This window comes from Anopheles gambiae, chromosome 2, assembly GCF_943734735.2.
Source record: "Anopheles gambiae chromosome 2, idAnoGambNW_F1_1, whole genome shotgun sequence".
NCBI classification, from domain to species: Eukaryota; Metazoa; Arthropoda; class Insecta; order Diptera; family Culicidae; genus Anopheles; species Anopheles gambiae.
In genome coordinates, this window is record NC_064601.1 from 59,773,103 (window position 1) to 59,779,412 (window position 6,310).

At 43.4% G+C, this 6,310-nt stretch overlaps 1 long non-coding RNA gene across 8 annotated transcripts; it reads right to left on the minus strand.

The window, feature by feature from the left end:
* Positions 1–378: 378 nt before the first annotated feature.
* Positions 379–4,515, minus strand: LOC133391276 (uncharacterized). Of its 8 annotated transcripts, none has more exons than XR_009764773.1 (7): positions 3,962–4,515; positions 2,877–3,854; positions 2,681–2,808; positions 1,398–2,602; positions 1,041–1,301; positions 585–838; positions 379–493 (listed from the first exon to the last, which is right to left on the minus strand). It is a non-coding gene; the product is annotated as an uncharacterized LOC133391276 (long non-coding RNA). The 8 variants fall into 8 exon arrangements; XR_009764774.1 differs by having other exon boundaries at positions 2,877–3,300; positions 3,710–4,515; XR_009764772.1 differs by having other exon boundaries at positions 1,398–1,573; positions 1,766–2,602; positions 2,877–4,515.
* Positions 4,516–6,310: the final 1,795 nt, after the last annotated feature.

A 6,310-nucleotide genomic window follows, 5' to 3' on the forward strand; every position in this document is an offset into this window, starting at 1 on the left:
TGCAAATGAGAAAATTTTTCATAAAAATATATATTTTCTTGGGCAAAATAATATGCTCTTGATGACGGTAATTTTTGAGACATACTGTACATGGTCACGTACATGGCGCCCAAGGTGTATGGATATTAGGAGGTGAAGTGCTTCAGAGCAAATTGACATTTCACGACTTGACATACCCGGCAGGCAATTGACAGCTAAACTGACGGCGCCGGAGGAGGAGAAACGGGCGCCCAACCGTGCATGGCTCAGGCGCCCAACGGAAGACATGATTGGGCGTGGGGGGGTACGGATGAAACGGACCTCCCGTTCTTTCGTGTATTGTTTACATTCGTTTATCCGTGTATTTCTTTCATTCGGGTTGTATATCAACACAGCTAATTTTCAAATCGACCGTTATTTTATTGATAATTAAATATTCTAAAAATACACTATTTTTCATACAAACCTAATTCAGCGCACGAAAATGGCTATCAGGGAGATTTCCAGCATTCACCTGTAATTAAATAAAAAAATAAAATATAGAATAAGTAAACAAAGTTATTTGCGTTTCATATAAATAAAGCGTAGAGAATGCAATACATTACCAGTAATTGTGAGAAGCCATGTTGTTTTGAACATGTTCAAACAATTTGTTGTAGCCGCCTAAACAAACATGCCTCCAGTTGAAATGATAGTATGACGACGAACGTGCAGGAGTTGCGTCGTCATCGAGGACTAAACCAGCTTCATCGTTTTGTTTTGGCAGCATTCCGTGACCCAGATGTGATTGTCCTTCGTGATGAAGTGTAACTAGCCGACCGTACATGGTATGGCATTGATGAGAACGGCTTATCTGAAACTAAAGAAAGAAGAATAATATCAGTCAAGTGCATTTCATGCTGATCGTTCGTGATCGTTTCTTGTATGTATAAAGGAATAAGGGGGACATTTTTACAGATTTTTTCATTTGCACGCTTCCTACCCGCACCAGTGTAACCGGTGCTAGCGGACGAGCTAACACCCAATACTATGCCATAGATTTGGGCGCGGTTGTTGCGTACCTGTGGGCCCGACATGTTTTTACAATCTCGGAACGTCACCTCTGTGGTCCAAACATCTGTTTTAGAGCGCAAGTATCGCCTTGCAATCCTAACGCGTCTACCACGACCATTCGTTCGGCGTACGTTTGCTGCAGTTGGTTGCTGTCCGCTTGGGCTTGCGTCAATATGCTGCGCTTCGTGCGGTGGTGATGCACTTGATGTTACCAAATCACTGCGACTTCCGGACGGTTGTGAGAGGCAACTGTAGGTCTCACAGCACAGCTGAAATAGACAATATAACAGAAAAATATTGTTAGTGGAGCGCAATCCATGTAAACCATTAATTTTAATTATATCGTCAATTTGTCTTTCACTTACATTTTACACTGTCGCTAATTTCGGTAGCTTAGGTAAGCTAACAGTACGACGATGATCTGGATACCGCCAATTACCGGCTCGTAGATGCGTGAACGCATCACTGAAGATTTTGTACCTCCATAACAGTCCGTCTCAGACGACGAAATTATTAGCAGTTGCGATCTGATACACGACGCCTAAACGCAATGAGAAAAAACACATCAAAAACGTTTTAGATGAAAAATATAATGTCGGTGTAGCTTAATAAACATTAAAATGAAAATTTTATTTTGCTTTTTCGCACGGCATATTAGCTGAAATGAAAAATAAACATTGTTAACCAGTTTATCAAACTGTCTTTCTATTACTTTAGATACTGTCAGACTTACTTCAACTTTGCTTCAATTTAGCACGGTGGCCGGTGACCCACGGGGTTTTCCGCTGTTTCCAGTTTGTGGTAGTCCGGTGGTTTTTATAGAGCAGTGACTCCCACATTCTCCAGACGGTGCCGGAGGATGAGGAATAGGAACGCGTGCTCTAATATTGTCTTTGGGGAGACATTAATCGAAGCAGGACAGGTGCAGTATGATCCGACTACAGCGCGATGGCGAGTAACCCGGAAACACCAAGAATGGGGACATAAAATGCGGGTATGTGATAAGTAGCTTCGTCAGTCAGATGTACCAGTCCGTGTTGTTGGACAACTTCCGACGACAAATGCAGTGCCATCGGTGGTTCCGGTTGCCATTCCTCGTGCTATCCGTCCTCCCGGATTGCCGGTGCGTGTTGTTGGACAACTTCCGACAACAAGTGCAGTGCCTTCGGTGGTTTCAGTGGCCGTTCAGCGCGAGTCAACAAAGAATGCCAGTCCGTGTTGTTGAACAGGTGAAGGTAACGGATGAAGTGTCAGCGCTGGTCTCGAATGCCGGTGATGGTAATCATCATCGGTCAACATTACCTGGTGTTCCTGTACCATTCCGTCCGTTCCGTCCGTTCCGTCCATCAGTGGTACCGGTTGCTGATGCTCTACCGCAGGAATCAGGCATGAAGATCGGTAGACAACAGGCATTGGCGGGATCTGCAGTACCATCGATTGCATCGCTTGTCGAAGTTCATGCTCCGAAGAATCAGCGTGGTATGATGTCCGCTGTTGTAAGACAACAATTACCCACCAGTGCTTCTGCATCGGTGATAGCGGCTGCTAGAGGATCTGTTTGTATTGTGAGCTGTACACCACCCAAAATGATCAGCGTTAATGTTCAAAAACCATCAACGAGTACTGCTATATCTGAGCAATTTTTTACCTGTGTTCCTAGCCAGATCCGTCCGCCAGGCAAGATAGTTGATGGTGGTAACCAAGTGCCATCGACAAGCACCGGTACATCGTACATAACGACTGAACGAGCAACTGGTCCTATTGTGATAAATTTGCCTAAAAATATAACCAGGAAAAATGATCAGAAACCGTCAACGAGTCTGCTACGTTTCCGGTGTACGAACCTGTGCTGCCTTCATCACCAATAATGATGATCACCGACTATGAACACCAGGCTGCAGCAGGAGCAAATCAAGCAGTCCTTAAAATTACTTCTACAGAGCATTCTGGAAGCTGCTGCCTTCGTTGTCGGATGCTGTTAATGAAAATAGATGCACGCAGCGCACAGATTATGGTTATTTTAAATTAGCAGTCCACAATACTGAATCCTATGAAGGGTATGAGAAGAAATGCGCAGAGTTTAGCAATAGAAAAAATCGAAAATGAACAAAAGTTTGATGCATTTGAAGCAAAAATAGCTGGAGATGATTTTGCATTTTGCAGTTATACTTAAATAATAGATGCAGATATCAGCCGCCAGGATGCCAACAACAGGATGCATGAGGCTTAAGACGTGTTGTTTGATGGGACTTTTCTTGCACGGTGTAGCTGGGAAGGATCGTCAGGAAAAAATAGCTTTTAGTAACTACCCAAATACAGTGCTTATTTAAGTCTATCGCCACAAACCACGTGGGAATAGACATAGATAAAGAATATGATAAAGAATATTTAAAATGAAAACTGACACAAGCACCGGCAAGAGTAAACATACAGGGAAATGTTAAAACAAGCTGCCATAGAAGGAAGAAATAAAAATAAATTTATTTAGTGTGGCACAATGTGCCGTAACTCTCTTCAATTCACAAACTTGATATAATTTCCACCTGAAACGAAATGCTCATCCGGTTATTGCTCTGACCGCGCAGTTCCCATAAGGCCCGCACCGACGATCTCAGGTTGTTGTAAACAAAAATAAGGATAAGAAATCTAAAAGTAAAAAGAATCAAAGTTTCCTTACCATCATGCCCACTTCTTTGATGGCTTTCCAATATCCTTCGCATGAAATCCGCTGGGTGCATACGAGGTGAATTGGATTTGTGTGCTTGGATTGTGGATTGCGGATTTGTGTGTCTTCGGACAGCTTGGAACACTTCTGAAGAACACTGATAACATCGATTATTCATAATGTTAAACGGCAAATTTTATACGATAAGTTATTTAATTGCAGCGTAATGAAAAATTACAAATACAACAACTTTAATTAACATACCTTCCTGCGGAGGCAAATAGCTGCACGTATCTAACCTCCATCTATAGTTTTCTCCTGGTAAAGGATAAGGACACCCAAAAATATGGAAAATTAGATAGGTACAACCGAACATTAGACGGATACGTATACATATTTCTATTTTATAACACTTTAGCACACATTTTTGCTTCACACTAAGCACAACAAACAAACATATGAAGCTTAAATATTTCAACGCTTCAATATTCGCCAACAGCACACAAGTGAATAGCACCTATGGTCATTACTTTTAAGTTCACATTACAAACTTTAACACTGAAATTATGCAACTAAAATACATGTTTATCACGAAGACGCTTCTGCATCAAACTCTTTCACTTTGTAAACATAACCTCGATCCATCTTCGCTGCCTAAAATAACACACACACATCCATACACTGTACGTCGCCACATGCCGTTTGGTGCTGTTGCACGCACACAGTTGCAGTTCATCAGCGCTCGTCCGTGTTTCTTCCTGCTTTTCCATGCGTTTCAACACCCCTCGCCCTAGTATGAAACGTCAATTGCCTGCCGGGTAACAATACTGGATGCTCCGGTACAAGGACCGTAAAGATATCAGGTCAAGTTATAAGCCCGTTTTGACAGCTAGGTGGAAGAAGAATCGACGAAGAAAACTGACAGTTAGTTTTCCGCTTTTGACGAACGCTTCAAGTTCTCGAAGAAAAATTTCCATTTTAAATCACGGACTGTGTTCTAATAAACTAAAATATTCACCCAAATTGATCTCCACCAAATATTGACCATGCAAAACGTAAACAATCCATCAATACATATACAAGCGGAAAACCATCTGTCAAAATCGGAGCCCAGGGGGGGGATCGCCAAAAGCGCTATAACTACACCTCATTATACATTCCACCTTGCTCCGGTATTAAAATCGGTGAGGGCTGGAGGGGGGTATAGAAAATTGTATGCGATTTGACATAACAATACTCAATGATGGCGCCCGGAAAACGCGCTAACAATTCACCTCCTTAATAAACACACCTTGCATGGCGCCTCCATTTCTTATGTCAAAAAGTTCGTCGAGTTTCGTGTGTGTAGCTCAAAGTGGGTATAGGGACTAGGTGGGCTTATAGGTTTGGCGGGAAGGCCATATTGGACGAACGAATGACAGGAGGGGATTCGATTGTGATACGTAGTTTTTCACCCACACTACGACACATCATCCAAAATAGCCATTGGAATTCACAGGCATACATCAACAAATGATCGAATCCCCTCCTGTCATTTCGTTTTCATTTTTCTACAGTACGGCTGTCAATTTGTTCGGGATAAGCCCACCTGTATAATAAATCCACTTTGGTGTAGCTTGTGTGTAGATGGCAAAAAAACCAAGCGTCTGCGACAATTTCTATCAGCTATTGTTTAATTTGTGTGTCATCATGATTTTATAACAGGTCAGTGTATCGATATTACCATTATCTTTACATGAGCTACATAAGTTTTATATTCCGCAGCATATTTGATTTGGATAGCGTTTGGACTAGTGTTGGGAAAAAGAGCACAATTAAGTGTGCTGTGCGCACACGCACGCACATCTCAGTGTGCGGTGCACATTTCGCACTGTGCGCGCACTCCGCACTGTGCGCGCACTCCGCACTTTTCGCACAGTGCGAGCACACTTCGCACGGTTCGCGCACTTTTCGCACACTCCGCACAGTGCGAGCACAGTCCGGACTTTTCGCACACTTCGCACATTGCGAGCACACTTCGCACAGTGCAAGCTTAACTTGCATCACTTTGCACTGTGCGAGCACACTTCGTACCATGGTGGTACGTACACAAAGACCACGACCACACGACCAGTGTCAGCTTTTTCTCATTTACTTCATTTACTCAGCCATCGGGGTCGTCTAAAAGTGGATGAACTTGGCGGACACCTGACCTCTTCAAGCCACACCCCCCCCCCCCCCCCCACTCCGTCCGCCCATCCACGATGGCTATTATTGGTCCCAACAGAAAGCATGTGTAGATCCATGCAAATATTGGAAACTCCATCGATTTGACATACACCTGTTTCGAATCCTTTAAAGGGTATAGACAATATTTTTTCAATCTAAGAGCCCCCTTCTACGCTGCACTTCATTCCTCGCTCTTCTTTTCCACCCTTTTACGCATGGCAAAAGCGCAGAACGCTGAAACACGCGCGCACTGCTGAAATCAATACAATTTAATCATCGTTGGCCCAAGGCATTGGGTAGAGCGAGAAACAACATAATTCTTTGCAAGTGTGGATGGCCGGTACACGAGCACACCGAAACCGCGCGGAGACATTTGCTGCGAGAATCGAATGCACAGAACGCTGC